This window comes from Nipponia nippon, unplaced genomic scaffold (genome assembly GCF_047370975.1).
Source record: "Nipponia nippon isolate SJK-2023a ecotype South Korea unplaced genomic scaffold, ASM4737097v1 scaffold_3, whole genome shotgun sequence".
NCBI lineage: Eukaryota > Metazoa > Chordata > Aves > Pelecaniformes > Threskiornithidae > Nipponia > Nipponia nippon.
In genome coordinates this window covers 41,818,281-41,841,486 of record NW_028262347.1, presented here as the reverse complement: position 1 = coordinate 41,841,486, position 23,206 = coordinate 41,818,281, and positions in this window count along the sequence as shown.

Genomic DNA, 23,206 nt, shown 5'->3' with positions numbered 1-23,206 from the left:
GGATGGGTAGCAGCTGCTGCTCCAGCACTGACTGCCTGCAGCCCAGCTGTCAGCTCCAATACTGGGCATGATGCTAATTTCTGCAGCCTGATGGACTCCTCTTCCACTCCTGAGATACAAACTTGCCGTCATTCCCTGGAAAATTGGAACTTTTTCACAATGAGGGGGATAAAGAGCTACAGCCAAAAGAAGTGCCTAAAGAGAGCTGCAAGTGCAAGTGAGATACTTAGGTGCAACCCTGCAAGTGCATAAGCTTTATAGGCTCCACAGTTTGTACTTAAATGTTCTTCAACCACTCACAGCTGGTGTGGCATACCTGGACAAGCTCTACAGCTGTCATAGGACAGCAGTTTGGCATTGATTTCCTGCCAAAACCTGAAAGACATTTACAAACTAGTTGTTCCTTCACCCAAGTTGTCTGTGGACTAGATACTATAGGTTGCCCAAAGCATAAGAAATGTACATCTTCAAAAGCAGTGACTTTTCCCAAAATAAATATAATTTTCTGGGGGTTTTAGGGTTTTTTTCATTGTTTGGGAGTTTTTTGGTGGTGGGCAGGGTAGGGCTTTAGCACAACCACAGAAGAGCAAATATTGCTTATATTACACAGTAATTACAGTTCTTGGTAGTAAAAGTACTTAAACCTATTTTTCCTTTCATAACAGTGAGGCCCAGAACCGTGGATATGGCTTATTCAAAGCAGAACAGACATCCTAGCTCCCCAAATCAAAAAGAGTCAGAGAACTGGTGAAGTAGGAAGGAGCCTCTAGAGATCTAGAGCAGGTCCAACCACCTGCTCAGAGCAGGATCACCAACAGCACGTTTCTCAGAGTTGTGTCAGGTCAGGTTTTGAGTATCTCCAAGGATGGAGACTTCACAACCTCTCTGGGCAACCTGTGCTAGTGCATGGCCACCCTGAGAGAAAAAAAAATAAAAAAATTCATATGTTCAGAGGTAACCTCCCATGTTTCAGTTTGTGCTCATTGTCTCTTGTCCTGTCACTGGGCACCACCGAAAAGAGCCTGGCTCTGTCTTCCTTACTTACTCTCATCAGGTATTTATACACATTGATAAGAACCTTTGAGCCTTCTCTTCTCCAGGCCAAAGAATCCCAGCCATCTCAGCCTTTCCCCATATTGGATGCTCCATGCCTTAATCATCTTTTTGGCTCTTCACTGGACCTGCTTTCTGTCCCTCTTGTACTGGGGAGCACAGGAATGGACTCAGCACTCTAGATGTGTCTCACTAGGGCTGAGTAGAAGGGAAGGATCACCTCCCTTGACCCTCTGGCAACACTCTCCCTGATATAGCCCAGGTTGCTGTTGCCCTGTTTGCTGTGAGAATGCATTGATGGCTTGGTGTCCACCAGGACCCCTGGGTCTTTTCTCACAAAGCTGTTTTCCAGTCAGTCACCCCCCAGTGTGCATGGGTGCATGAATTTATTCCTCTCCAGGTACCGGGCTTTGTTTCCCATTGATGAACTTCATGAGATTCCTGCTGGCCCATTTCTCCAGCCCATCAAGGTCCCTCTGAATGGCAGGACAGCCATCTAGCATATCAGCTACTGGTCCCCCAGTTTTGTATCACCTGCAGACTTGCTGAAGGTGCAGTCTGTCTCATCCTCCAGGTCACTAATAAAGATGTTAAAATATATTCATCACAGTATTGATCTCTTGGGTATACCACAGTGACTGGCTTCAAGCTGGACTCTCTGCTGTTGTTCACAACTTTTTGAAGTCAGGAGTTATTTTCAGTCCATTTCACTGTGCATTTATTTAGTCTGTACTTCATCAGTTTGTCTATGAAGATGCTACAAGAGACAGTGTCCAATGTTGAAATTGTTGCTGAATTCAAGATAAACAATATCCATTGCTCTCACTTCATTCACTAAGTTAGTAATTTCATCACAGAAGGCTATCAAGTTGGTCAAGCATGATTTACCCTTTGTAAATCCATGCTGTTTACTCTCAGTCACCGTCTTGTTCTTAATATCTTTGGAGATGGTTTTCAGGGGGATTTGCTCCATTACCTTTCCCGGGGATCGAAATGAGGCTGACAAGCCTCACTTTAAAGGCTAAGCCAAAATAGCAACCAAGGAAATTCTCCTGGCATGTGGCATATAGAGGACTCATTGAGATGGCACCTGGGTAACGGAGCTGCTGCCTGGCCCTTCATCTTAGCCAGCAGGAGAAAAATCACAGTACAGGACCGAGTACCTCTGAGGGGTACTACTGAAGGTCACATTTCACAGGTACAAGACTGTGGCTGCTCTTCCAGTCTCTGACAAATGGGGATCCTAGATTTGGCACGCCCACTGAGATGGAGAGAGGGAAAATGGTACCAGACCTCTGAAATGATGCAGCAACTGGAATGTAACAGGTCTTATGAGTCTGATACTTCTTTGGTGTTGAGCATTCAGTTTTAACAGTTTCCTCTCCTCGTTTGTCAGGGAAATGGTGAGAAAGGCCTTCCTTTTTGCTTCAAAGAACAAGAGGGTGAAGTCATTGCTACTAAAAGTACTGTAGAAGAGAGGGCAGATCGTGTGCTCCCAGTATTTGGTGTGGCATAAGGCCCCCCCAACTTTTAGCATGCCCTTGAGCACCGGGAGTGCTGGTATCAAATGCGGGACATGGAGTTCACTCTGGGGATGTAGCCTATAATCAACGTGAGTTAGCTGTTTCAGTCCTGGAAAATCATACTGTTGCTCACTGTTTATGGCAGAGTCACCAATTAAGTGACAGTGTGTTTAGGAGAGTGTGGGAAAGGAATACAAATTGTGTAATAAGGGGAGCATCAAGCACCTCAGTGCATTGGAGAAGCACTAAGGAAGAAGAGCAGAAAAATATTAAAGGAGAACAAACACGTCTATCATCTTTGTGGTTAGTTTGTTACATGCTGAGTGTATTTATACGTAATACTCATAGCACCAAAAGTAACCACTGCTTTGTAGTGGCATGCTGTGAAACATGCCCTCAAGCAAGTGACTCCCTGGAAAATGATGTTACAGCATCAGTGTATCAATGGCTTTATTGCTCCACAGTGTCGTTTTTCAGCAGCCTGTTCTTCTGGGAGCAAGACAAGGCACCGCTTTCTTGCCAAGAGTGTTCTTGTAAAAGTCTATCAGTATAGTTACAGGCTGGTAAATAATTTCCATTCTCAGGTGGATAATTGCCACCTTGCTTCTTCAGGTCTTTTCTTCTCTACCCTGCAAGTACTCACAGTTCTCTCTGCCAGCAAATAGATCTTCTTCTTCTCTGTATTTAAAAGTATGGCTAACTGGCTAATAATATTGAAGTGTACACCATGCTTGAATCAACAAACAAGGGTAGATCTACTGCTTCTTGAAGGAGGAGTAACATATGTTTACTGTCTGGCTATAGTCACAGATGATTAAATCATTTGGTGATGCAGAATAGATAGCACTATATAAGCACTAAAGAACCTTAGGGTTGTTTTTTCTTAATCATGCAGAGTACAATATCATCTATTGCATTAAACCATGAGATGTCTGAAATCCTTAATTCTGCCCTTAATTTTCTGTATAGAATCATCATAAAAGTCTTCCATTTCCTTCAAGTAAAGGACAAAACCCAAAGCAAAACAAAACAATAACTCAACATCCCTGACCCCACCCCCCACCCCACACCCCCCCCTGCAACTTTGAGCCGGCTTTTCATAAGGGAAATTGTCATAGGTATCTAACAATTAAAGCATTTTTACATTAAATATTTCCATTTTACCCAGCAAGTAATTTAAAAGTAAAGCAAGAAAATACTATTGCAGCACTCTTATTTTTGCTGCACAGGTTGTATTATTGTCAGTCAATTCAAAGTCATTCTTACAGGCCTTACTGAAAGGCTATAAAGAGCATTAAACCTTGAGAACTTACACATCCCAAGGTGTGTGCTTCAAGGCTGTTCCCTCAAAGAATTGCAATTAAACTAACCTGTACCTCATTTAACCAGGTAGGTGACAAAAGCACAGGTCATGCAATTTTATGCTAATGTGCGTTCCCAGAACTGAGTGAAGAGAGAACAGGGTGGTTGTATCCCAGGGACAGAGTTAGTGAGACATGAAAGAGAAAAGGAGCTTGATGGATTTATCTGAGAAGTGTTCATACGGGTAGTAATACTTGATAAAGGACTGAAAAAGTCAACATGCCACTGAAACGGAGGCGAAATAAAATAGCTGATGCCAAAGTCTATTGGAGGAAGGTTTGTTCTCATAATAAAATGTGAAAAAGAAAACCAAGTCATCCATTCTTGACTGACTGAGGAAGTAAACTAAGGTAGCAGCTGAGTCCAATGATACTTCTGGTTTAACTGTGATCATATCTCGTGAGCTATGTAGGTCTCGCAGCCGGGCTTAATTTGCTGCATTTCCCCTTCAGCTCATCCTGGTACTCCAACACAGGAGAAGGGTTTACAGGCTCTGTGGGACCTGCTTGCTTCTTCACACCGGTCAAGCTCTGGCTAAAGGGACAGGAGGAGATCAGTGTGCCAGAGCTGGAGGCTGGTATCTCTCATGAATCTACCAGACATTTACTAAGACAGCCTGTTACTTGCTGGTGGATGCTCAGCCACCCAGGCTCTCAGGTGAACATCTCACCACTTCTTGCACAGCCAATCTGCCAAGTGATGCTGGACTACTGTGGGCAGATGAGGTGATTAAATGCTTACCAACAGCATACTTGCCCTGGTCCACCCCTGAGGAACAGCACACTCTTGGGCAGCTATTCACTGTTGAGCAGGCAGCCACTGCTCCTGGATGCCTGCTCCAGTTTCCAGGGAGCTCTTGAAGAGGTAGGAAGCTACTTGCAACTCAGAGGTGGTGACATAGGCAGATGGTGGAGCTTGCTCAGCAGAAATGGAACAGTTCTTCCCCCACTTTGAGACCTGAGGGCCCCCTCAGGGGTAAGGTACTGCTACATGGTGGGTGCCCATTCTTGCAGAGTATATCAGAGATTAATATCTCACATCCTTGCGTTCGAAAACTCGTTACTCTTGCCCTGAGTCTGGAGGATTATGAGCTTTTGAACTCCATCATCCAAATTAGTTTCTTTATGAAATGCATGTCAGGGCTGAAGCAATAGCAACACCCCAGTGCTGCCTAGGAAATGTCCCAGTGAGGTGGAAAGGATGAGGCAGTAGGAATTCACAAAAACATGGGGAATGGAGAAGAGGGTAAAAAGTTACTCAGTGCACTGTTTCCTAGTTTTTTGTGCCTCTTTATAATGAGTGAAGGGGCAGGTGACTCAGGAGGACTACATGGCTGTTGTGAGGTTATGCAGGGAGAAGATTAGAAAGGCGAAGGCCCAGCTAGAACTTAAACTGGTCACCACCGTTAAAGATAACAAAGAATGTTTTTACAAATATATCAGCGACAAAAGGAGGGCCAGGCAGAATCTCCCTTCTTTGTTGGATGCAGAGGGAAACTTTGCCATGAAGGATGAGAAGAAGGCTGAGGTACATTTTTGCCTCAGTCTTTAATAGTCAGACTGGTCATCCTCAGGGTTTTCAGGCCCCTGAGCTGGGGGATGGAGATAGGATGCAGAATGAAGCCCCAGTTGTTGAAGAGGTGGCAGTCACCGACCTGCTCCTCCACCTGGATGCTCAGAAGTCCATGGAGCCAGATGGGATCCACCCGAGGATACTGAGGGAGCTGGCAGAGGTGCTCACCAAGCCACTTTCAATCCTCTGTCAGCAGTCCTGGTCAACCGGGGAGGTCCCAGATGACTGGAAGTTAGCAAATGTGACACCCATCTACAAGAAGGGTCAGAAGGAGGATCCAGGGAACTACAGGCCTGTCAGCCTGACCTCGGTACCGGGAAAGGTCGTGGAACAGATCATCTTGAGTGCCATTACGTGGCACATGCAGGACAATCGGAGGATCAGGCTCAGCCAGCATGGGTTTATGAAAGGGAAGTCCTGCTTCACTAACCTGGTCTCCTTCTATGACAAGGTGACCTGCTTAGTGGATGAGGGGACAGCTGTGGATGTTGTCTACTTGGACTTTAGTAAGGCCTTAGACACTGTCTCCCACAGCATTCTCCTGGAGAAACTGGCTGCTCACGGCTTGGGTAAGTGCACTCTGCGCTGGGTTAAAAACTGGCTGGATGGCCGAGCCCAGAGAGTGGTGGTTAACGGAGTCAAATCCAGTTGGCGGCCAGTCATGAGTGGTGTTCCCCAGGGCTCAGTGTTGGGGCCGGTCCTGTTCAATATCTTCATTGATGATCTGGATGAGGGAATTGAGTGCACCCTCAGTAAGTTTGCAGAAGACACCAAGTTGGGTGGAAGAGTCAATCTGCTGGAGGGTAGGAAGGCCCTACAGAGGGACCTGGACAGGTTGGATCATTGGGCCGGGGCCAACAGTATGAGATTCAACAAAGCTAAGTGCCGGGTCCTGCACTTGGGTCACAACAACCCCATGCAACACTACAGGCTTGGGGAGGAGTGGCTGGAGAGCTGCCTGGAGGAAAAGGACCTGGGGGTGGTGGTTGACAGCAGCCTGAACATGAGCCAGCAGTGTGCTCAGGTGGCCAAGAGGGCCAATGGCATCCTGGCTTGTATCAAGAACAGTGTGGCCAGCTGGACCAGGGAGGTGATAGTGCCCCTGTACTCAGCACTGGTGAGGCCGCACCTCGAGTACTGTGTTCAGTTTTGGGCCCCTCACTACAAGAAGGACATTGAGGTGCTGGAGCGTGTCCAGAGGAGGACAACGAAGTTGGTGAAGGGTCTGGAGAACAAGTCTTATGAGGAGCGGCTGAGGGAGCTGGGGTTGTTTAGTCTGGAGAAGAGGAGGCTGAGGGGAGACCTTCTTGCTCTCTACAACTACCTGAAAGGAGGTTGTAGCGAGGTGGGGGTCGGTCTCTTCTCCCAACTAACAAGTGATAGGATGAGAGGAAATGGCCTCAAGCTGTGCCACGGGAAGTTTAGGTTGGATATTAGGAAAAACTTCTTCACTGAAAGAGTAGTCAGGCATTGGAACAGGCTGCCCAGGGAAGTGGTTGAGTCTCCATCCCTGGAGGTATTTAAAAGACGGGTAGACGTAGTGCTCGAGGACATGGTTTAGTGGTGGACTTGGCAGTGCTAGGTTAACGGTTGGACTCAATGATCTTAAGGGTCTTTTCCAACTTTAACGATTCTATGATTCTATGATTCTATGAGTGTGAATAGCTCCAGGCAGTTTTCTGGCAGGAGATGCATACATCACAGCTGGAAGTCCAGTCAGGATTAAAACACATAAATTTAGGGTTTGTTGTGAACTAATTTTCTAAGATCCCATTATAGCCAGTAGAGATCTAACCAATACAGTCTGAGAAGGCTAGGGAGCAGTTTTCTGTCTGGCATCTCAGACGGAAATGGATCACTCTCTAGGACTGTATAGACTATATCTCCTTTGCCTATAGTGGGAGCCTCAGCAGCCTGAGCAGCCCACTCACAGGTAGGTACTGATCCATACTTGAACATAGGTGTCTTTAGGGGGGGAAATGGCAAGAGGCTCCAAAGGGACTTGGTGGTAAACCTGTCCACACTGTGGTGGGTTGGTCAGCATATCATTCTGTATTCAGTATGCAAACACACATACATACATAAACACACACACACACACACTTATATGCACATGAATAAATAGTCTCTATGGAGCCGTGTGTGTATTCTCATTAAAAGAATGCAACCTATGGAAATAATAATTTGTGAACTATCAAACCCACTTTTGAAAACTGGTCTACAGAATATGGCAAGAGCTGAGTCCAGAGTGAATACTTATGACTGAGATGATAACCCAGTGAAAGTGGAGGCTTGACAAACACTGTCAGATGTTTTAACTGTGGCTCTGCCAAGAGATGCCTGGGAGCCTGATCTGAAGCCTATTTAAAGCAATGGAAAGCTTCCCACAGACTTCAGTGGGTTTTAGGATCAGGCCTCCAATGTGGCTTGAAATGTCTGTGCATTAAACATCCGTTTATCTCTCTGTTGTTCTGAATCAGTCAAAAGTCTACAATACCAAATTCCTTTTAACTGCTAGACCTGGGGGAGCAAACTACTTTCAGTGTGGCATGCAGGGAGTGATATGAACAGCTTCCATTAACACTAAGGGGCAAATAGTGTGTAATTCTGTACACATTGCAAAAACTTTTCCTCATAAAATGTACTGCATTACACATAAAAAATGTTCTTACTATTTTCAGTTCCTAGATATTTATTGGACATTTCTACCACCAGCCATTTCTTTGTGTGGAATGGTCTTCTATCTGTTTTGAGGAATAGTATATTGACACATACATTTTGTCCAAAATATGCAAGAGCCATATTTTAAACACGAGGCCTATTTAAGTGATAGTCCATAGATTTAAATCTTCAACTTTCTCTGTGAAGTGAAAATGAATTGTACTTTTTCCTTTTCATTCTGTAATGAAAGTGTTTAATTGTTTCAGCAGAGCTGATAGGCAAGTAAAGGCAACACATTTTATGCAGTTCTTTCCAGAATGAACAAAAGATATCTAAATAGAATTTCAGATGGAAAATTGTACACATAAATTCACAAGCTTTCCCTTTTGACATCAAATCATTTACTAGATTTTTTTATATCATTCCCTGAGATGCTACGTTTTTCTTTTCAGTACAACAAAATGCTAAAGGCTTGTAGGAGGAGAGGGAATAGGAGTTTTATCAAAATACTTATCAACATTTTTGTTCTCTTTTATGTAGACTAGCCAGAGTACCCCACTTTTTGATTAGAAGCAATTCCAGATTTTTGTTATGACTTTTGGTATGTCATCGAATAACTGTGTGGTCAATAGGCTATTCATTACTTACAAAAAGTAGCATATAAACTTAAAATGGAAGTATCTATCTGGTGCATTTGGAGGCTAATATATTTCAAATGCTCTCAGCACAACCCTATGATGAACAGCATTAATGTATTTTGATACTGTTTTTCTGCATGACATCCACTAACAAGTAATAGCTCAGCATGCAGATCTGTACTCTTTCAGACCAAGTAATATTAGCCAGGTCATTCATCCATGTTCATCATCTCTGTCAAGGGGAAGAGGATTCTTCATTATCTGAGATCTTTTTAATGGTCACTTCTGACACACCTGCTATGCCCAGGCAGCATTTCTTCTTGCTCATATTCAACCTCAAGCTGACAGACATTCATAGCGAGAGGCTTCTGTGATTCTTTTTTCTCTATAGTAGAGACTGTAGGTTTCAGTTTGGGTTTGGTTTTGAATTTTTTTGTATTTCTAAACAGCAGATTCTTACCTCTTTTAATAGGAGATAGGACTTTGTTTTTGAATGTAACTGTACAACTCCTCTGTCTGTATTAATGGATATTTTTTCAGGTTCCAGTTGAGCAATTTTTCCTAGAATAGATCATCAAAAGCAGAAATTCTGCTGGGCTTTCTTCATTCTTTGGAATTTCTTTCTTACTTCTTTTCTTTTCTCCTACATTTGCTCTGGGCTCCATGGTCTGCATTGCCTCACAGGGTTGAACATCCCCTCTGGATGGATAGATATTAGTGCAGTCTCCTCTTACATAGTTCCACTGATAACTTTGAAACTTGGTGCAATAAGTTGTCATGGCACTGGCACCATTATTTGGTAATTATGAGGGACAGAAACTCTGATAATTGAAGGATTAAGCTGGCCAATACCTACACCCTTTTTGCAGCTTATTTTCCATCTGCATGTGTATGAAATTTCTTGCATCTGCTTCTGAAACTCCAGTTCCTGTCAGTGCTGGATTTCACGACACTCTTATTTTACTCCATTACTGTTTTTCTCTCATTTGGCCTGAGTTCTTCCAAATCTCTTTTTCAGTACGCTGGTTTGAAATCACTGGCAAAATTCTTCAGGAAGTGGTATCACCCTCTCCAGCACTCAAATGCAGCATCTTCCATGAATTGTATGCCTTTAAGAGGTAAGTTAAGTGACTCGGGGATTGCCCCTGTCCTGAGGGGATTTCTCCAGCCTAAGAGCTGAAATAGGTTGTGTAAGATGTTAAGTATGAAGCTCATGATATGGGACTTTCCCACCAGCAAGGTGCAGATACAGTGGAAAATTAAAATAATATTTTTTTTTTTAAAAAGAGAGCAGCAAAGTACAATATTTTTCCAGCAACGGGATGACACATGAACAATGTGCCGACTGTTGTGCTTCTCAAATAAGACCTACCTTCTGCCACTACCCATAGGGAAGCAGTCGTGTTTGCCAACCCTCATATAAAGGGTAGAGTAGCCAGGTCCTTGTAAGGGACTCATCAGAGTGGCCCGCCCCGAGAAGAAATGGCACTGCACCTCACTGTACTCCAGACCACCAACCTCCACTGCTGGATGATTGCTGCTGCCACACTGCAAGAAAGACATGAAGGAAACCACAACAAAGAAAAGTTGCCTGTGAATTGCTGTGCCTTGCAGCCTCCATTCTGTTCCTTGTGATAGTCCCTTGCTGTTCTTCAGTTTCCACTTTGTCATTCCCTACCAGAATCATTCCACCTCTGATGCCTCCTGAAGACCTCTTACCCTGCCTACATGCAAGATCAGCCAATGAGAAAACATTAAATATTTCTGAAGCACTTTGACTGGTATCTTGTTTGGGATTGCATCTGTAATATATAACCCTCTGTGCTGGCTATGGCTGGGATAGAGCTTATTTACTTTATAGTAGCTAGTATGGAGCTATGTTTTGGATTTGTGCTGGAAACAGTGTTGATAATTCAGGGATGTTTTAGTTATTGCTGGGCAGTGCTCACACAGAATCAAGGCCTTTTCTGCTTCTCAGCCCACCCCACCAGTGAGTAGGCTGGGAGTGCACAAGAAGCTGGGAGGGGACACAGCTGGGACAGCTGACCCCAGCTGACCAAAGGGATATTCCATACCATATGACGTCATGCTCAGTATATAAAGCTGGGGGAAGAAGAAGGAAAGGTGGACATTTGGAGTGATGGCTTTTGTCTTCCCAAGTAACCATTACACATGATGGAGCCCTGCTTTCCTGGAGATGGCTGAACACCTTCCTGCTGATGGGAAATAGTGAATGAATTCCTTGTTTTGCTTTGCTTGTGTGCGTGACTTTTGCTTTACCTATTAAACTGTCTTTATCTCAACCCACAAGTTTTCTCACTTTTACTCTTCTGATTTTCTCCCCCATCCCACTGCAGGGGAGTAAGCGAGTGGCTGTGTGGTGCTTAGTTGCTGGCTGGGGTTAAACCACGACACCCTCTCTGTTACAATTTATTTCAGAATTATATTATTTTTAATTTGCTTTCAAACAAGCCCAGATGACCATTGCCTTGTCTGTTATTCACCACAGTCTACTGGGTACCACCTCAATAAAATGCCAAACTACTCGCAGTGGTTAAAGTGCTCATTTTGTTCAGGGTCTTGAACTCCGTCACATTAGCTGAATGCTTGAGCATATGTTCACATCCTCTTGAATCACACTGTTATTTAAATAACATCTGTAATTTCACTTAAGTCTTTTCTACTACCTTTAAAAATCACTGAGAATTAAAATACTGACATACAGGTCAGCTTTATTCCTACCATGACTCCTCTCTAATTGTGGAAACTACTCCAGGGATGAATTTGGGTCAAGGTCTTTTCTTCACATCATTTTCTTTAATAGCTCTATTACTTCTGTATATGCATGACATTAGAAATATCTCAGAATTAATTACTTCTGAAATAACCATAGTTCTTTCACAGAAGAGGTGTCCTGGAACCCTACCTTTACCAACACATTATATATATATCTAACTAGCCATTGCTTCTAGATGTCTGACAAATTAATCAAGTAAATCACTCATTGCTGTGCTTTTCTGAAACTCATAAAAGATAATGGACAGAAAAATGGACAAGATGTTTGATTTCATTTAGCTTCTAGTTTATTGCCTACTTCATAAAAGAATGTAAATAAGAAGCCAGTCTCAGGGATATCATATTTCTCATAAATCGGTCAGCCACAAGTTGCTGATGTGGGTGCAATTCTCCACAGTGTCTTGCATAGACATTTTACCAAGTGGTGTGAACCAAACAAGCATTACAAAGATCAGTCAAAGTAAATTACACTATCAGGAATATGAAACAGTCAGAATGCCTTCAGCACAAAGAACAGATTATTTACTTTATATGAGGGAAATGAATAGACACAGACACAAAGTACACATTTGCTTACAATACATGTAGTTCTTGCTAAGTATAATCTTGAGCAGCGTCATATTGAACAACCAAATCAACAAAGCCTGAGTACTGGAGTTAAAACCTGAGCCTGGAAATTAAATAGACTCATAGATCACTTAAGCAATTTAGCTGGGAAGAAAGGTTGTTAAAACTTAAGACCAATTAACATTAATATAGTATTTTGAGCTTTACCACCAGTTATAATGAAGCAGTTTCTTTCCACAGAAGAATACAGTTATAAGTATTTTGATTAGGTACTTACAACAGGAGTGATGCTGGGACTGACAGAAGCACATGGCTATCTCCTGCAAGGTTCAGTAGGGGCTGGCAATCAGCTCTGGTTTGCTGTTTCCCTTTCTGCCTTTGTTTCAATGTCCTACTTGACTTGCAATCACCCTCGAAGGTGCCTGCCTTTATTAAGGCTGACTAAACCTCCCTTAGTGAATCTACTCCTTGTAGAGCTACTTCTTGTAAATACCTGTTAATTATTCAGGGATTTTGAAGCCTTTTGGCTAGCCTATGCCTTAAGAAATCCACTTGCTGAAGTGGTCTACACTACTTTTTCCTTCCAAAACAGAACTCAGCCAAAAAGCACTAGTATCAAGCAAAAATTTCTTAACAAAGAACAAACAAATTAAAGCTTAAACTTTTATTCGTTACTCTTACATGTTTGCCGACTGAAGATCTTACCATACAGTATTTGTTAAGTAATAAGTTTTTTTAAACTATAAAGAAAAATGTATTGTACTAATATATTTTGGCAATCAAAATGCTTATTTCCATTATTATTGTGATAAGAATACACCAAATATCAGTTTATAGAAAGGATGCAAGTCCACAAAGCATTTTTTTTTCTCAGACAAGATGGATTTTTTTAGTTTTGAAAAAAATAAGGCAATATCTCCCCTGAATTATAAACAAGTGCTTTGGGTTCTTGGCCACTAAGCACAGAAGAGTCAGAATTCTCGGACTTTGCAGAAAACCACATGCTCTAATTTGTCTGTCTCACCAAAACTGCACATAATATACCACTTGAATTTACACTAGCTGTAGACATGTCAAGTAAGAGAGGGCTTTAAAGTTATATCTTTCTGTGATCAATTTTGGATTTTGAAGATTTGTGTTAAAGGGTATTAAATGCCTACTTCTGCAGTGCACTCAGCTATGGTTTAGGTAAGTTTAAACATAGCCAATATAAATTCAAAAAACTTAGACTACATATTTGGAGTCACCTAAACATTATTTAGTTATGAGTCTTCAGATTCAAAGAAGTTTGGAGTTACTCATCTTTTGGTATCTGAATGAAACTGCTGGCTTTTTGATTGGTTGGGGTTTTTGTTTGTTTTCTGTGATTCAACTCATTTAAGTAAAGGATGAACATAACTTTGTCAGTAATTACTCAGTTTTGCTGTTATACATTTTACCCAGGAAAATGAAAGTATTCTTGAACTTCTGATAATATACCCAGAAACAAAAAGTTTTATTCTCACTGATAGTAGAAATGAGATGGCTCTTGTTGCTTACCGATAGAGCAGACTCAGAGAAGAATTAAAGATAAAAATTCCCTCAGAAGCAGGCTTGTGGATGATGGTTCAGATTCTCACAAATTTGGCATATGTGTTGAAGATACTCTGGCATAAATAAGAGCAGCAAAAATGTATAAACTGGATGTGGTAGAAATTTTACTGTGAATATTTTCCAGTGAAAAAGATAGTCTCATTCAATTCAACATTCACCTTAGGAAAATAAAATTTCTAATTATAAAAAGGGGAAATATTTATGTACAGAATCCTTTATCTAAAAAACTCCAATCAAACAAACAAACAAACAAAAAACCCCACAATGTATTTCCGTGTCAGTTTGGAGAGGTGGGGGTAGAGAGGAGGTGATCAGATTTTCTGTCTGAAACTTCTTGTCTGTAGAAAAATAATCTGTTTTAGCATCAGCTCCACTATGAACTTTAATGTTGCATTATAGCAGTACCATTTTGTATTGCTTGAAACTCTGAGTTGGTGAGGCAGAAGCTTCAAAGGTTTTAAAATTCAGAAAGAGCTGCGGGAAAGGATTAGAAGAAAGGTCATTGACTCCAGAGAGAAAATAGAGAACAACTGTTTTCAGGAGCATTGTGCATTAGGATAAAACAGAGAATAGACTGTTAGTCTATGTTAGTCACAATAAAAGATGTTGACATCCAGTTGATAGGAAATGTTCCATTCTTATGTTACCTGGGCCATTTCATGGAAACCAGATACACCCCTATGGAAAAAAGGTAAAAGAGAGATTGAAGAGGAAACAAACTATTTCTGGTAAGGAGAGCTATAGGTAAAAGTGATGAGAAGAATTTGTGCCCTTTGTTGATTTTGGACAAAAAATCTCAGAGGTTGCTTTCTAATATAACACTATAAACTGGATCAAGTACAGAAATAAGTTTCAGTTAGTGAATATTTCTACTTTCTCAGTGTTGCAGTTGGGAAAGCTCTAGATTCTAGAAGCAGAAAACTTGAAGAAATTCTAACAGGAACAAACTCAACCTTCCTTCCTTTTAACTCCCTTTGTAACTGTGTTGACCTGTAATATGACCTTGCCATTGCTAGTACAGGCAATAAGCTCCGTACCGAGTTTGCAAGGCCTTGGGACAAAGGCTGTCAGGTCCACTCTGCCTGAGCTTTTCTTGAGCTGCCTGCAGCTTTGTTTTATTTCGTTTAGCTCTAATAGCATTTTTTCTAATTGACCAGGTGTCTAAGGTGAATTTGTTTTGTTTCTGTTTATCTTTGTACAGTATCACCTCTAACACAATGAAGTAGTGTGGACATAGCAGAAGCTTTGGTATGATAGCAGAAGCTTTGAGAAGTGAGGCCACAGGATGCGGCATAGAGCAGTGCAGGCATGGAATGGTAAGAGATGGGGTACAGGCTTGACACAGGAGACCCCACGCTTATAAACAACTCACCAATGGTCTGTTGAAGAAATGCACACCTGGAGCTGGACAAAATTGATTTTACAGGTAACAAAGAAAACAAAGAAAGAGCATTTAATACATAAAAGTTACCACATATAGTAAATTTGGATGCACCATGCAGCTGCAGATCAATGAAGAACAAGGGTGTAAAAGCATGTTGCCAAATGTACAAAAACTACCTTAAGTGAATCCTAGAGTGAGGGAAAAGAAGAAACTATCAAAACCATATGCCTTCTGATGAAAGACATCAGAGGTTGACATCTCATCATAACGTCCTCTCCAGCACTGTGAAGCTACCAACTTTGCAATCTAGTGGAGCAGCAGAAGGATGAGCACAACGTCAAGAAAGGGATAAAAGCTAAATGTGTGGATTTCAGTTTTAACTGCATTATTATTATTATTGAGACTTTTTTTCTGTATAGAAGTATTCTAACTGCATTATTATTTATTTGTCTGTAACAACTAAATCTAGATTAATAACGATTATTGAATTAGGTTGTTAAAATTTCAAGTATACTAACAACAAACTCTTGGCTTTATATGCAATGGGATTCCTTCTGCGCGTAAACAAGATATTGAGCCTAACACCTTGAACATAAGAGACTATGAGGAGCTATATTACCTCTGACCCATAAGTTCACCTAGCCCAGCTCCTTTTCTCTAACTTTAGCCATACAGGGAAGTGGTGGGTGCTCTTAAGAATGCTCTGCTCACTGTTAGGAGTAATTACTAGATTTGCTTATTGGGGAGGATCCTGACCTTTCTGGAATCACTTTCCAAGCTTTCAGGATTTTAGTCCTGACTTCTGTTCTGACTTCATTTCACAGATGTTTTTTTACTCTGACAGCTTGTCCTATGCTTAGACAAACTCCCCCTGTAAACAAGCCCTGTCTTGCCATGGCAATGTAAAAAAGCTGTCCAGATATAAAAAATGTGTGTTGAGAAAATATTAGTTCATCCATTTGACTCTGCAGATTCTGTCTGTTTTCCACTCAAGCTGGTAAAAACAGGGGCAGGGCTATTTTCAAGCAAAATAGCGAGCTCCCTTTCTAAAGTGTGATCATCACGTGTACACGTGGGGGGGGATTAGCATCAACATTTTTGTTAAACTGACATTTCTCTTCCTTTCCAGTGACACTCTCCTTCCTCTCCCCAGCCCAACACCAAATAGCAATTGCAGAGTCAGACCCATGTTGTTTACTGGCCTGGATATTAGCTTATGCTATCAAAAATAGTGTTTACCATAAAAGGTTTACACAACTCTATGAAATTCTATTTTCCTTCTGGCATATGCACACTCTTTCTTCATCCTTTCTCTCCTCAGCAGGGTATTTTTCATCCTTTCCTAGGAGATTCTTCACAAAAAGCTCAGAATTGTCAGTTCTACATGTGAGATGACAGAGAGGCCTTTCCCTTTAAAAGTATATACACATGCCTGTGTCTACAGATATGCACACATAAAGGTTTTCATGTTTTTGTTTCTATACAAATAATCAAAAGAGGCATTATTTGCGGAGTGACCAAGGTGTTTTTCTGTTTTGGGAAAGTGAACCTTTAAGATGCTGTGGTAATGGCTTGCATGGCTCAAAATGAAAAGAGCATCTTTGAACAGGAATGATGGTACACTCTCCTTGGAATATAAAATAAAAATAAAAGAGCTGCTCAAATGCACTACCTTTCAAATGACCCTGGCTGGCCTTTTTATCTGAATAAATAACCCTAAATTACTGTGGACTACAGATTCATAACTGAAATAGTAGTTGCTCATGAAACATCTTAAAATTAAAGAAAAATAAACACTCCACCTCTGTGGAAAGCTCAGAGGCTTTATGAGGTGATAAAGGAAGACCACAGAAAGGAATGCCAACAGGTCATGAGAGCAAGCAGGATTATCTTCTGGGATGTGCTCTTTAAACTGTGATAATGTTTAACTTCTCACAAGCAGGTGTGATGTTTGACACCTCTTTTCACGCAAAGCCTGGCCCTGGGTCACCCACAGGCACATGGTACTAATAGATTTCAGCAGGTTCTACAGAACAGCACTGTAAAGGGAAAAAAAGGAGCTAAATTATGCAGCTGATAAAGCCGACACATTTTGGAATGGAAATGGCATTATTTGCAAATAGCATTTTTTGCTGCCTCTCCCTGCTCTGCAAACTGACATCCCATTATCAAGGATTTAAAAGTCTATGCCAAAGAAAAAGTATTGACCTTCAAGTTAATGCTATTAAAAATGTAATTTGATTCAAATGAACGGAATTGAAAAGAATCTCTGCATAAAGTGGAATACTGTCTTAATTAACAGTGCATTAATGTGCAGAAGAAGGTCAGAGGCATTAATGTATTTGCAGGAAAAGACTGACCAAAAGTCACAAATCCATAAAATGCTAAATGATTTTAAAAATCTGATTTTATGCAAAAGTCAGACACTTTATGTACCAATCTACTTTAGCAAACAGAAGCAAAATCCAGCCACTCCAAATCATGTCAAATCACCTAAATACAAATCTTGATCTGGTCTATCTTTTTTGACTTGTACTACTAGCAATAGCTTCTCCTTTTCCCTCCTTTTTATCTGATTTTGATAGTGCAGTCAGCACTGTACTGGGTGCAATATTAAGATTATCATTGGAAGAAGTTGGACAAAGCATATTCTGTCAAAAAATGCTGACTTGACCAAACTGAGGTTTTGAGGAAATATGTAATTTGGTTTTTACTTTTTTAAGGAAACAAGGTAAACCAGAACTGAGGGGAATAGCAGGAAGGTAAACACATTCTCTTATGCTCTTCTGTAAAATAATATTTATTTGGGGAAAAAAAAATAAAAAATCCCCTTATGCGGGTATTGTAATTTTTGCCCCTGAAAACTTCTTTTTCTTTTCTTTCTTTTTTTTTGACAGATTTTCTTTTTTCATCCTATTTTAATTATAATTCATATAGTTTAAGCCCAGATCGAATAATTCACTTTTCTCAACTGTATTCCCTCCTATTTCTCTTTCATTCCACTATTGCTGTAATAATTTAGTTTTAAGCTAAAGCTATATCTTAGTCAAAATCTGCCTTCCTGAATGGCATGATGATTTGATTTGACTACAAGCAAGGGCAAAGTATCTATTACCCCCTTTTAATTGTCTGTTCCAATGATTGATTACTAAGGGTGTACATTTATGCTTAATTTTCAATTTGAACTTGTCTGGCTTTGGGTTCTAGCCATTCATGCTTATTATATTGTTGTCCATTGTAGTATTTTCAGTCCACAAGAATATTTAGACACTTAAACATATCACTATATCTCTATGATGAACTAAAGCAGATTCAGTTCTTTTAGATGGCCACTTTTGTCTAGTCCTCAAACCATGTTGTTCCTAAGATGTTAAAAATTTAAGAAAGTAACTCATGTTCTCCTGGCCTGTGCTGCTGAGCTGCATCAGAACCTTAGTAGCATATTAAACTTATTCTATGTATTAGAACTATATAATGTTATAGATACAAGCATCCTTTTCTACAGACTTTGGTCATCTTTGTATCACCACAAGGCTGAAAGCAGTGGAGATCTAGAGCTCTTGTCATTTCTATATATGTCAGCTATTTCGGAGCTTGCTTCAGGCTTTCAGGGCAATAATAAGTAGCGTTTACAACTCGGATTTCTGTAGAAAAGCCCTAACAACAGAGGTTTTGGTTACATAAAACAATTGTTTTCTGTCCATTTTCAACTTGGAAGACAAGCAAATACTATAACTTCCTATCATGCATTTCTTAATAGCCCAATTCAGAACAGTCCAAAGTCTGTCATGCTGCAACTTGTGCAAAATCCCCTTTAAAACAAACATACCAGAACTGTACACAGTATTCCATCAAATTTGTATGTAAGTCAAATCACCTCCTTGCACTTACTTATTTTTTAAAGATCCAAAGATTGCATTAGCCTGTTTTTGTCACAAAAGTATACTGGGTAGTTATGTTGAATTATTTGTCCATGAAGACATTTAAAATCTATACAGACTCATTGGTGCAGAATACATTTTTTTCTGTGCACAGGCTGCATTGGCATTTGGCTGTATTAACATTGTTTTTTTTTTTCCCTGATAGCTCCCAATTTACAAAGTGAAGGAGGAATTGCCATCTTGGTATCAATGGGAAGGGAGAACCTCTCTGTATCAAGTCATATTCGCCTGCTGAGTCACAAGATATAGAGGAAACTGTCCTTGGAAATCACTCTCCTGCTTCCCATGAATCTCTTCTTGCAAGGACTCGTCCTGACCCATAGAATCATAGAATCACAGAATCACAGAATGGTTTGGGTTGGAAGGGACCTTAAAGATCATCTAGTTCCAACCCCCCTGCCATGGGCAGAGACACCTTCCACTAGACTAAGTTGTTCAAAGCCCCATCCAACCTGGCCTTGAACACTTCCAGGTATGGGGCGTCCACAAATCTGGACAACATGTTCCAGTGCCTCACCACCCTCATAGTAAAGAACTTCTTCCTTATATCTAGTCTAAATCTACCCCCTTTCAGTTTAAAGCCATTACCCCTTGTCCTATCACTACGTGCCCTTGTAAAAAGTCCATCTCCAGCTTTCTTGTAGGCCCCCTTCAGGGACTGGAAGGCCACTATAACATCTCCCTGCAGCCTTCTCTTCTCCAGGCTGTACAACCCTGACTCTCTCAGCCTGTCTTCATAAGAAAGGTGCTCCAGCCCACTGATCATCTTTGCGGCCCTCCTTTGGACTTGCTCTGACAGGTCTATATCCTTCTTATGTTGGGGGCCCCAGAGCTGAACACAGGACTCCAGGTGGGGTCTCACAATAGCGGAGCAGAGGGGGAGAATCGCCTCCCACGATCTGCTGGTCACACTTGTTTTGATACAGCCCAGGATACAGTTGGCTTTCTGGGCTACAAGTGCACATTGCCATGTTGAGTTTCTTATCAGCCAAAACCCCCAAGTCGTTCTCCTCAGAGCTGCTCTCAATCCATTCTCCGCCCAGCCTGTATTTGTGCTTGGGACTGCCCTGACCAATGTGCAGGACCTTGCACTTGGCCTTGTTGAACTTCACAAGATTCTCACGGGCCCACCTCTCAAGCCTGTTAAGGTCCCTCTGGATAGCATCCCTTCTCTCCAGCATGTCAACAGCACCACGCAGCTTGGTGTCATTGGCAAACTTTCTAAGGGTGCACTCAATTGCACTGTCCATGTCTCCGACAAAGATGTTAAAGATTGCCAGTCCCAATACCAACCCCTGAGGAATGCTGATCATCACTGGTCTCCACTTGGACATCAAGCCATTGACCGCAACTCTTTGAGTGCAACCACCCAGCCAATTCCTTATCCACCGAGTGGTCCATCCGTCAAGTCCATGTCTCTCCAGTTTAGAGACAAGGATGTCGTGCGAGACACTGTCAAATGGTTTGCACAAGTCCAGGTAGATGACATCAGTTGCTCTTCCCTTATCCACCAACACTGTAACCCTGTCATAGAAGTCTACCAAATTTGTCAGGCACAATTTGCCCTTAGTGAAGCCATGTTGGCTGTCACCAATCACCTTCTTATTTTCCATGTGCCTTAGCATAGTTTCCAGGAGGATCTGCTCCATGATCTTGCCAGGCACAGAGGTGAGGCTGACTGGCCTGTAGTTCCTCGGGTCTTTCTTTTTTCCCTTTTTAAAAATGGGGGTTATGTTTTCCCTTTTCCAGTCAGTGGGAACTTCAATGGACTGCCACGACTTCTCAAATATGATGGATAGCGACTTATCAGTTTCATTCATCAGTTCCCTGAGGACCCACGGATGCATCTCATCAGCTTCCATGGACTTGTGCACCTTCAGGTTCCTCAGATGGTCTCGAACCTGATCTTCTCCTACAGTGGGTGGTTCCTGCCTTTGCTTTCTGTGACTTGGGTGGTGTGGCTTGAGCTCTTGCCAGTGAGGCAAAGACTGAGGCAAAAGTCATTGAGTACCTCAGTCTTCTCCATATCCTGGGTAACCAAGTATCCATTTTCCTTTCAGAGATGGTCCACATTTTCCCTAGTCTTCCTTTTATCATCTATAGAAGCTTTTCTTGGTGCCCTTGATAACCCTGGCCAGATTTAATTCTATCAGGGCTTTAGGTTTACTAACCTGATTGCTGGCTGCTCGGACAATTTCTCTGTATTCCTCACAGGCCACCTGTCCTTGCTTCCACCCTCTGTAGGCTTCCTTTTTGAGTTTGAGTTTGCCCAAGAGCTCCTTGCTTATCTATGGAGGCCTCCCAGCATTTTTATCTGACTTCCTCTTTGTTGTGATGCATTGCTCCTGAGCTTGGAGGAGGTGATCCTTGAATATTAACCAGCTTTCTTGGGCCCCTCTTCCCTCCAGGGCTTTATCCCATGGTACTCTACCAAGCAGATTCCTGAAGAGGCCAAAGCCTGCTCTCCTGATGTCCAGGGTAGTGAGCTTTCTGTGAGCCCTGCTCGGTGCCCTAAGGATCTTGAACTCCACCATTTCATGGTCACTGCAGCCAAGGCCACACTTAAGCTTCACATTCCCCACCAGCCCCTCCTTGTTGGTGAGAACAAGGTCCAGCATAGCACTTCTCCTCATTGGCTTCTCTATCACTTGGAGAAGGAAGTTATCATCAATGCATTCCAGGAATCTGGATTGCTTATGCCCTGCCGTGTTGTTCCTCCAACAGATGTCGGGGTGGTGGAAGTCCCCTATGAGGACCAGGGCTCATCAACCTGAGGCTGCTCCTAGCTGTCTATAGAGAGCCTCATCTGCTTGGCCTTCCTGGTTGGGTGGCCTGTAGCAGACCCTCACTGTAATGCCACCTGTCCTTGCCCTCACTTTAATCCTGACCCATAAGCTCTTGGTCATCTCCTCATCCATCCCCAGGTGGAGCTCCATGCACTCCAGCTGGTCATTGACATAAAAGGCAACACCCCCCTCATCTCCCCTGCCTGTCTTTCCTAAAGAAAGCTCTGGTTTAAATTTTGTGAGTCAAATCTGGGTTTTCAGTGTGTCAGCAAGCAAGACTGAACCAAGAACGTAAACTAGAAAAGTGTTTAGTTCCATACCTCGTCTTTTTTAAGACAAAAGGGAAGCTAACAGCAGGATCAGGACTCCAAATTACTGGCAATTTGGTTTCTATTCTTCTCTGGCAGCAGCTGCAATTCTGTGTTTTTTCATCTTGAGGGTTTGTGACCAAGCTACAATTGAATCCTAAATTGTTAGTAAAAATGTCTATTCATAAATGCACACCTTCAGTATTGTTAAATTGTCAATAGGTGTTTTATATTTCTGCTTGGAATTTCATGTGTATTATAGAAATAGTACATTTGTAGGAGATAAAAGCACTATTGGTGCATAGAGCTTTAATGATTCTAGCGAAATAAAAAAGTTTCTGATAGCCGTAGCTGATAAAGGTGCTAAAAAGCAGAATCACTAAAAGTTACAGAAAAAGCTGCAAGCACTGTGATACCTATGGTGGTATTTTTTCCTTAGGATTGAGAATGTGGAGCAGAATCTTTAGACCCCAAAGACCTGCTATGCACAGTCCTTTCACTATTCAGCTCTGCAGAAAATAAGAGTATATTTCACTCTGCACACAATCCGCAATCAGCATACTCCTCAGTTAATACCTCTTGTCAGCATCCAAAATGACAGTCAGTCAAAGGGGAGTATCTATGGGGCAGAGGAGAAGTGAGGGCAGGAGACAGAATATGCAACTAATTTATTATTCTAAGGATGTCAGGCAGTCTCACAATATTTAACACTAAATCTGGTTTTGGTAACACGTTATTTTTTAAAAGAAACTTTCCAGGGAATTAAAATGCCCCCTTGCCTCCTGCTAAGTGAAGATACTGATTTAGTCAGGCTTTCCTTATTTAAATATAATCTCCCTTTTTCTCCTTCACCTGTTCCATGTCAGATTTATTATTTATCACTTCATGAGTGACTGGTATTACCTGAACAACTGATGCATTCTACAGAACAGGCTCCTGGTGCTTCATGTCCCATGCTTAAAGAAGTTGCCAAACTTTCACATACACTATACAACGAGCAAATTAAAGCTTTGGCCAAAATC